The sequence below is a fragment of the Macaca thibetana genome, chromosome 3 (genome assembly GCF_024542745.1).
Source record: "Macaca thibetana thibetana isolate TM-01 chromosome 3, ASM2454274v1, whole genome shotgun sequence".
Taxonomy (NCBI): domain Eukaryota; kingdom Metazoa; phylum Chordata; class Mammalia; order Primates; family Cercopithecidae; genus Macaca; species Macaca thibetana.
Genome location: NC_065580.1, coordinates 69,167,267 through 69,177,479, shown reverse-complemented (window position 1 = coordinate 69,177,479; position 10,213 = coordinate 69,167,267). Strand labels below are relative to the sequence as shown.

General features: G+C 38.7%; 1 non-coding gene across 1 annotated transcript; it reads left to right on the top strand.

Annotated features, from left to right (window-relative positions):
* The first annotated feature begins 7,963 nt into the window (after window positions 1–7,963).
* LOC126951753 (U6 spliceosomal RNA) lies at window positions 7,964–8,070 on the top strand. The gene has a single exon (XR_007724621.1). It is a non-coding gene; the product is annotated as a U6 spliceosomal RNA (small nuclear RNA).
* The last annotated feature ends 2,143 nt before the right edge of the window (window positions 8,071–10,213 follow it).

The window sequence follows — 10,213 nt, the reverse complement described above, 5'->3', positions numbered from 1 at the left end:
CAGCATGGAATTTGTAACACAAAATCACCAGCTACCCAGAAACCAATTTCATGGAGTGATATGTTAATTGATATTTCTAAACTCTAATTTCAAACTTTTAAATGCTAACAAACATTAAGAATCTTCTTCCTCTGTCAGCAACAGAAATATTGTGAAATATTTTGGGTGACCACCTACAAGTTAATGTTTCTTTTCCAGGTAGGATAACTCTTTGGTAATATTCTATAAAAGTCAAATCCAGTATTGTTTTTGCTTAGTATAAGCACTTCTTTTTCTTATAGAAAAAAGAACTAAAAGATTTAAGATGGACTATTTGTCTAATTTGTCTTACTATTTTTCAAAGGTATATACATTAAATATCTTTTTTATTTTGTTTACTTTTTAAATTAATGCACAGTATTTTACACATTTATGCCATAGACATGATATTTTGTTACATATGTAGAATGTGTAATTATCCAGTGAGGTATTTGAAGTATCCATCACATTGAGTATTTGCCATTTGCATGTGTTGGGAACAATTTGAATTCTCTTCTCACTACTTTGAAATATATAATATGTTATTGCTGTACCCTGCTTTTGAATGGCAGAGATTATACCTTTATGTAACAATATGTTAGTACTCATTAACATACTTTTTTTCATCTCCCATACCCTCCACTTCCTTTGAATCTATGGTGTAAATAGGGTAGTGCGCTTTGGTTTTGATGCTACATGAGTGTAGAAGTGTAGACTCTGTATATTCTCTTTGACTGTAAATAGCATCAGTAGAATCTGAGGTTTCCTCAGTTGCTTAGGGTACAATTATTAGTGGAGGCTATGGTACAGTTTTGCTGGATACTGAGATGCCAGGTAGACCAGGCTTCAGACCTTAGTGGTGGCGCCAGTGGACTGAGCTTGCCGGTTCGTGGGCCCTAGAATGGCTCAGGTAACACTAGTGTTTGAGGGTCCAGGTGGGCTGATTCTTGGGACTCCAGGTGGCTTACTCAGATCCCAGTATGGCAGGTGTGGGCTGGGAAGTGGGCGGGTTTTTGGGCCCTTGGGCATCCCATGTGGCATGGGCAGTGGCAGTGCCAGTGGCAAGACAACCCTCTGGCTCCTGAGTTGTGCAGGCTGGCGTTGGCAGCGGCTGCAATGGGCTGAACGGCCGAGTCTCCAGGCCTGCATGTGCTGTGTGCAGGTAGGTCCCAGCTGTGGTGGTAGTGGCTGGGTGGGTAGCCCCATGGGAGGACTCTTCCAGTGCCAGCAATGGTGTACTGATCTGAGTGAGTGTGGCCCCCTAGACTGTGTGCTTTGGCACAGTGGGAAGGGGTGAAGCTGTGCCAGGCAGGCTTGCCCTTAGCTTTCCTGATGATATGTATAGGTACTAGCCATAATAGGCAGGGATGTGGCAATCCTCAGGCCACCAGTGGAATACTAGGGTAGGGGATACCAGTGGCTGGGCTGTCAGGTGGGGAGCATGCATATCACCTATACTTCATTCCTGGGAGCACTCATGCTTCAGCCTGGATGTGGTAGCCTGCAGCTGTATGCACCTCAGCCCTGAAGCCAGCAGCCAGATCTTCTTTTGAGTCTCAATCTCAGCACTGCAGGGCTACAGAATAGTCCTCAGTCTATTGGGGGTGGGACCCTAAATGGCACCTTTAGCCCTGGTGGCAGCCTTTACCTTTACCTTGGTCACACTTCCACCACATGTGCAGCAGCCCACAGTTGCTTATGCCTAGGTCCTGGGGGCAGCAGCTGTCATTTCTCTTGGCCTTCCACCCCAGCACTGCTGGGTTCCAAGACAGTGTTCAGCATACAGGACAGGGCTCTAGAATTGTGTTTCACTTGCACCTCAGTTCTAAAGACAGTATCCCAGACCTCTGTTGCACCTCTGTCCCTTGTGTGGTAGCCTGTGGTCACTCTTGCTTCAGCCCTTCGGGCCGCAGCCGATGCTTGTCTTACACCTCAGCTGCAGCATCACTGGGCTCCAGGACAGTGTGCTATGTATTAGGGCTGGAGTTCTAAAAGGGCACCTTGCTGTAGCTGCTAAGGTCTCAGGGAATGTGAGAGATCCAGCATGAGCTTCCTCCATCGGGCAGAGCTGTGGTTGTATGATCTCTCTGTAGCTCCCTATGTTAGCTTGAGGGCCGAGGAGAGTCAAGGGGCTCTCCCATGAGCAGGATTGCAGGAGTCCATGGTGGGAATGTGGACTGCTGAAGGTCTCTCACACTTCCCCCTTATTAGAGCACCTCTCTTGGCTCCCAGCAGATCCTGGCTGAGCAGGCTACCTCGCTTCCTTCTCCTTTCTTGCTTTAGATAATTGCCTATTGCTTATCTGTTAAATTCCAGTGTTCTCTCTTGGATGGTTTTTCCAAAGTGTGATTATCTACTTGCTATTTTGGTTTTTCTTTATGGAAGAAGTGAATACAAAATGTCACTAGTCTGCCATCTTGAAGCCTCTCCCTGAGAGTTAAATATTAACTTGTATTGAGAATATTTACTTGTATCTAGAAGCTGTACTTTTGATAGAATTAAATTTTTTTCCCACAATATTGAGGGTATTAGCTATTAGAAGAACTTCATTGAAAAAATATTTTTAATTTATGCTAAGAAAAAAGCTTACTTTCTTTCCTTTTTTTTAAATGTATTTAACGTAACAATCAGAAGTTTGGGTCCTTTATTACTTCTTAGTCATAATGTGCTATGAACCCATTTGTAATTGTTGGGCTTTACGGTGAATCTGGATTCAAGTACTAAGATGGGGTTTTGTCATAATCCAGTTGGTAGTATATCTAAATTTAGAAGACTTGAATATTGACCTAGGAACTAGGTCTGATTTTTTTTTTTATGAGGATTCTTTTTATGATAGGAGGTAACTTTATACAACTGATAAGCTTTTGCATTTAGTTCTTTGCTTTCTAGATGACTACTGCTATGCTTTACCTTATTTTAAAGAGAATTTTCAGCTTGTATTGGATATAAAAATTAGAAGGTGATTGTTCCATTTAAAATGAGTAGTTTTTTCCCACAAAGGAATTATCCTGATCATTATCAAAGGGATAAGCATTCCTTGCTTCTACATTCAACAAAAATTTGTCTGATAAAATATAGAACTAGCTTAAAGTAGTCTTGTCACTTCCATCTCAGGGAAGACAGTCTTTGTCCTTTGAAAGACCTCCAGTGTGGTTTTACTGACTGTGCACATTTCAGCTGAGTAGTCATCCTTTGTCAGGGGAGAAAGAATAATTGGATATTTTATCTTATGGGGTTTGATAATAATTCCTCTTGCTCAAGTATGTTGAATTCTGGGAAGAGAGAATTCAAATTAAACAACTTTGGAGTCTTCTGAAACGGAAGGAACAAATATCCTAACTTTTTCCCTAGTACTTATGCCTAGGGACATGAGACAGGGTCCATCCCATGTCCCTGACAAAGGCCCAGGGGCAGAGAGAGTAGCCATGAGTTTCCAGAAATGAAATCCTTTTGAAGAAAAGAATATCTATGTTGGCAATTTAGGATCACATGGGTTCAGTAGGAAGACTGATTTCAATCATTATGCTTAAAATTTACAACTTACCTTTTAAAACTATTTGGATCATAGCAATCAATATTTTAAAGTAAATTCTAAATGGCCATTGAGCTAGGTTTACAGTGTCTAAAATAGCTAACACAGTGCCCAAGCATATGTAAATACTAAAAGTTTTATCTTTCTATATGAAGTAATAAAGGCAAATTATAAAATCAAGACTATTAGACACTATGAAGAGGTAAACTCCCCTATTGCTGTGGCAAGTTGTATTAGATGGTGTGCAGACAAACTAGGTGATAAAGACTCTCTCCTTAACCTACCTTTAGTCAGACTCCTCTGAACTTTCTTCTTAACTAGGCCTCATAGGGTGTCCATTTTCATCTTTGCATTGCCCAGTTCTAGGAAGAATGTTGCTAAGTCATTTTAGCCATAATTGCCTATCCTCAATATCTGATCAACTTCCTCATTCCCCACACTTAATATCTTATCACCCAGGCCTACCTTCAGCAAGAATCTTGTCAAGTAGGTTTAGCCAAAAAATACCCCTGGCCTGTGATATTTTCTCATAGTATTTTTCTGTCCACTGATCCTCAGCCTGCTCCTTGACTGTAAAGCCCCACTTATCTTTGCTGTGTTTGGAATGGAGCCTAGTTCTTTGCTAAGGTCTCCCTCACCCCATTGCAGTTGTTTCTGAATGCAGCCGTTAACTACTCTCCAGCTCTTGTTTCCTCTGACACAGGTAACCTTGAGAATAACTCAATACATGTTTGTCAAATATCATTTCATTGTGTCTTTAATCCATAGAATTAAGTATTGTTAGTAAGCCAGTATGAATCCCGCCGTACCACGTTGTACTTACAGGGCTGTATTTGCTTTTGATAATGGTCGTGGACCATGCATTAAGTATTAGGGAAGGAAGAAATGTGAAGTTGAGAAAGAATATAAGATAATTTAGTTCCTTGAATAAACACCGTTTGGAAATTGGTAAATAAACCATTAGTTATTGCTTAAATCAAGTCATGACAAAGCATAGCAGTTTGGATGTGTTTCCTATCCATCTGCTTCCTGATAGCTGGGTTTGACTCAGATTAAAGGCTTGGCTGGCCTAATAGCTGCCTCTGCCTTAGTACAGAACAAAAAATCCAAGGAAGGTCAGTAAGGGTCAGGAATTGTCCTAGCTCAAAACTCTGGGTAAAGAGATGTTCAAGAATCCTTCTCTTTCCATGTCTGATTATAGATCAAGATGTACAATGAAAGAGCAATGAAAATTCTCAGTATGCAATAGTGATTGGCAAGTTAGCAGAGTTCAAAATCCAACTGTAGAATATTCTTGCCAAACCATATTTCCACTGGCTGTCATTATTAGGCCTTGATTCTTGGAGGTGGTCTGGTGGAATCAGAGGAGCAAAGGCCTTGGAGCAGAGACCTGTGGTCCCTCATACCAACTCTGTTGCCCATTAACCAGAATATAATGCATATAATGTACTCCTCTGTGCTTCAGTTTTCTCATCTGCAGACAGTGTACTATGTGAAAGGTGCCCAGAACAGGGCCCTTTTATACACTCAGCAGATGTAATTGAGCACTTAACTAATGTGCCACACATGAAGCTAGGCACTGTGATACTGCAGTGGAGCTTAGAGTCTGGCTGGAAATAGGAAAAAAAAAGTAAAGCTGCAAATATCACAATCACTAATTTTTAATAGCTATACATTAAAAGAAAAACACAAGGTCTTGAGATAAATGGCAACTATAAAGCCCTATATCAGGTAGGATGATTAGATTAGTCATCCTTTAAGTCGAGACCTAACAGATTAGAAACAGCTTTTCCCCTTTAACCTCTGTCTTTGGCCCCTTAAAAAACTGGTATCCTTTACCAGGAAAACATAATCTTCAAGGCCTGAGAGCATGTCAAAAAGTGAGGGTGTTAGGGTCAGATTAAGTGTGACACTGAAGATTATGAAAATGAGTTTGGATTTTTATGAAAATTAGGTGGAGAATGAATTGACACATGGTTAGCATCAAATATATGGTAACTATTATTATTGTTATTAATATTATTATTCCAATCCAACTTTTTTGTGTTCTCAGTCATGTTTTACAGAAGAAAAAGAGGAAAATAAGTACATTGTAGGCAACACACACACACACACACACACGAATGAAATTTCATCAAATAGCAATAGTCCCATTAATGTTTTGTTTTTAGCAACAATTTAGTTAGCTGTTTTCTTCAATTAAAACTCAAACTGGTATGTAACAAAATAATGCCTCCATAGAGGTTATTTAAATTTTATTACACAGTTACCAGCCTTTCATCTACTTCTTTAAGATAAAGGTGCCCTTTTAAAATGTTGCTTACATCTACTTAGGGAAATGCAATGGTTATTGAAGTTGAAGTACAATTAGGTCAATCTCTCTATAGATAATACATATAACTAAAAGTCTCCAGGCCTAAAGAAAAAAAATACATATATTCATAATGTGAAAATTATCAAAATTAGGTCCAAAGATTAAGGTAAGAACGTGTGAAACATTCAATGGAATGGTCAGGATATTAGAAAAAGTAGATGTGTGTATATATGTATACACACATACAAACATATACACTTATACATATATACACATATATGTGATATGTATATGTAATATATGTATTATATATGTGTTATATGTGTATAAGTATGCATATGTGTATGTATGTGTATGTATATGTATATATGTATGTATGTATGTGTGTATATATGTAAACATTTCCAGTACACAGCCTAAGGAAGTTGCTAACACATCATTTTCCTGTGCAAATTTTTATTGGTTACATATATATATGTGGCTCTCAACCTTCAATACAGAGGTAGAAGAAATATTATGTTTCAAAAATTTAAGGGTAACTGCATTCCTTTTCTCTATTTCAATCAGTTGATTTTAAATGAAATGTGACAGAAATACTTTTATTTTAAACTCTTTGTGAGTTATCTGTAAAATTGGTTTGTTTTAGTGTGTGTGTCGGAGGGGACAAAGTGGGGAAAGGGAGGGGCAAAAGAGTGTACCAGGAAAGAACTGCAATGTAAATGAGGTAACAAGTCTTGTTAAATGTACATGTCCATACACAGCTCCCTAAATAACAAGACCTTTCAAGCAATCTTCTAGAGGAGGACTGCAGGAATAATGAAAAACTTTGAATAGTTACAAAAAATCCCAGCAAGTAGTTTTGGCTTTCTGAAGGTCTGTGAGTTGCCCACATTGATTTCCGTGTATCAAACAATTAATAAGAAAAAAAAAATAGCAGGACATGGAGGACTACATAGTCAAGACAACAGGAAACTACATCCAAGGGTCTCGATCAGTGCCCCAGGATTAGAAAATTTCCTAAAGACTTCAACTAAAAAAAGACATTGTTATTTTTCTTTTTAAGATCCATTTAAGGCTGATGTATTATAAAATTTTGCCTTTTCTGTATTGTTTCATTCTCAAGGACCTGACTTTGTGATCAGGGTCATATAATGGAAGTCTGCAAAACTTGGCATCATGCTGCTGTGAGAGTATAAAAAAAAAAAAATGCTTTACTGTAGCAATCTATCAGGAAAATTTATTCACATTTGATTCTCCTGTAGTGGGTAGGGACCTTGGGAATTTAAGTGTGACTCTTTTGTTAATCACTAGTGTCTCCTTGGCTTTGTTTCTTTAGTCCACTCTTAATGGGTTGTTGATGAGGAGTCCCTAGGCAAAATACAGACTGAGCCAGAATATGCTTCTGATGTGTAGCATTTTCAAATGAAGAATCACTTTCAGCAAAGGTTCCTAAATGGAAAACTGCAGTGATGAAGTTGCAGACAGTGACCTTTCTAAAACCCAAATCTGATTATGTTATTTCCCTACTTAAAAGTTATTGGGAGGTCCTCATTGTACTTTGAATGATGTCCAGATTCCTTAATATAGTTTATAAGGCCTTGCATGCCCTATGCTTCTTTTCCAACTCATCGCTTACCATTCAATCCTAGAGCTCTCTCTCTCAGAAACAACAACCGTCCTGCTCTTCTTGTACACACTGGCCTCACCCCTCCAAGCTACTGCATGTTCGTTATCCAGAGTCCTCCTTTTCCCTTCTTCATGCCTGGATCAGCCCTACCTTTGTCCCGGATACAGGTCACATGTTTCTTCCTACGTGATGCTTTCCTTGATTCTCCAGGGTGAATAGGCATGTTTCCTATTTGCTTTAAGGCCTGGTATTTTCCACATCCCAACATTTTTCACATTGCATTGCACATAGCTCTTTATTGCTCTGTGACCTGTTAACTCTAATGGGGTAGGGATTCTGTCTCTTTCATTCACTTTGGTATCACTATGTGTAGCACAGATTAGTGCCCTGTAAATGTTGCTTGAATGAGTGAATACATAAATGAAACGATCCATCCTTGTGAAATTCTACCAAGTTTAAAAAATATATACTTGCGCTTGCCTTGGTAGCACATATACTAAAACTGGAATGATACAGAAAAGATTAGCACGGCCCTTGAAGAAGGATGACATTCAAATTCATGAAGATTCCACTTTTTAAATAAATTCTGGAGCTCTATTGTATAGCATGGTAACTATAATTAGCATTAATGTATTAATTATATACTTGAAAATTGGTAACAGAGTAGATATTAAGTGGTCTCACTGCAAAAAATTGGTAAGTATGAGAGAAAATGAATATATTAATTCACTTATTTTAAGCATTTCACAATGTATACATAAATCAAAATATCACTCTGTATATGTAAATATATACAATCCTCATTTGTCAATTATACCTCTGTAAAGCTGGGGGGGAGGGGAAGGAAAAAACAAATAACAAGGCAAAAATATAAATGTATGTAATACACACAAACTTATACTTAAAGTATAGGATAATCCGTTAATTATTTTCTTTATTTCCTTTTCCTAACATTTTTAACCTCAGCTTATCTATCAACAACTTGCTGTTTGTCATTCAGAGACATAGTTTAGAATGTCCTAATTTTAATTTGTACAATTTTCCTTCTGAGTATGAATTCTTGTTAGTCAATAGATGTGTCTTTCTTGGCTTTACCAAATTTCTTGAAAGGATGTCATTTGCAAGCTTCATTTTTCTCAGCTGTGTGACTTTTACTGCCTAACATCCATCAAAAGACTTTCTTAATATTTAACATGAGATTCTCTTCGACAACTCTAAAGACCTGTTCTCAGTCCTGATCCAACTCCATCTGTGTATTCTGGAACATACAAATCCTGTATTTACTTGAAGGACCAAATAATGATAGCACAAACTCCCACTGCCCTGGTTGTCAGAAAATCATCAACTTCAATGTGTTTACAATTATTTATGGGTGTCCTCAAAGGATTATCTGTCTAGGTATGAATTTGGAAAACCAAGATTTACCACTTTGCCTCCTACCTGCTTTTCTGCTCTTGTTCTGTTTCTTATTCGTCTCACTGAAGACTCGGGGTAGCTTCCTTACTCTCCCTGTTTGCATTGACAAAGCCAATGTTCATTCCAAGGTGCTTATTCCAGATGCTCCCAAACATGCAGTTCTCAGACTGTGGAAGTTCTGCTGAGTTTCAGCAGAAGTAGATGGCACAGGCAAAAATGACCTTATCTCCAATGTTACACCTTTTTTTTTTTTCTTTTCTTTTTGAGACGGAGCCTCACTCTGTCGCCCAGGCTGGAGTGCAGTGGCGCCATCTTGATCTCCACTCACTGCAAGCTCCGCCTCCCAGGTTCAAGCGATTCTCCTGCCTCAGCCTCCCCAGTAGCTGGGATTACAGGTGTGTGCCACCATGCCCGGGTGATTTTTTGTATTTTTAGTAGAGACAGCGTTTCACCACGTTAGCCACGATGGTCTCTTATCTCCTGATCTCATGATCTGCCTTCCTCTGCCTCCCAGAGTGTTGGGATTACAGGCGTGAGCCCCCGCGCCTGGCCATGTTACACCATTTTTATCACTTGGCTCTGTATGCGGAGTTGACAAAATCTCTCTGGAAAGCTCCTCTCAGCTTCCAGGATTCATTCTTTGCCCAGCATGTCACCTTGCATAGTCCGTCCTAGCAAATACTTTTGCTATCACTCTCAGAAATCACTGTCTTCTAAATATGGGAAAACTATGTGTAAACAATTTTATGTAATCCATCGAACCTCTATCCACTATCCCTTCTGCAGTCCCCAATCAACCAAATTTTGTTTTCTTTTTTCTAAGTGAAATAACAAACCCTACTATGCACAGTAATGTGCGTAATCACATGATATATGAAGGGGAAAGGGCGAGGGAGGTATGTTCTGCAGCAACTATCCAGGTTTGTTGTTTTTTTTTTATTCACACCTGTTGGAGACTAATAGAGTAGTATAGGGATTTTCAAAGTGAACTGCAATTATATTAGCCATGATAAAAATTCAATATATATAGTCAAATATCATTATTTATGGATTATGTTACCTACTAGCTAAATTTAAAAAATAAAAAAAACTTTTATATTAGGTTCCGGGGTACATGTGAAGGTTTGTTATATAGGTAAATTGCATATCACAGAGGTTTGGTGTACAGATTATTTCACCACCCAGGTAACAAGCATAGTACCTGATTGGTAGTATTTCCATCCTTTCCCTCTTCCCTCCGTCCACCCTCAAGTAGGACCTGGGTCTATTATTCCCTTCTTTGTTTTAATATGTACTCAACGTTTAG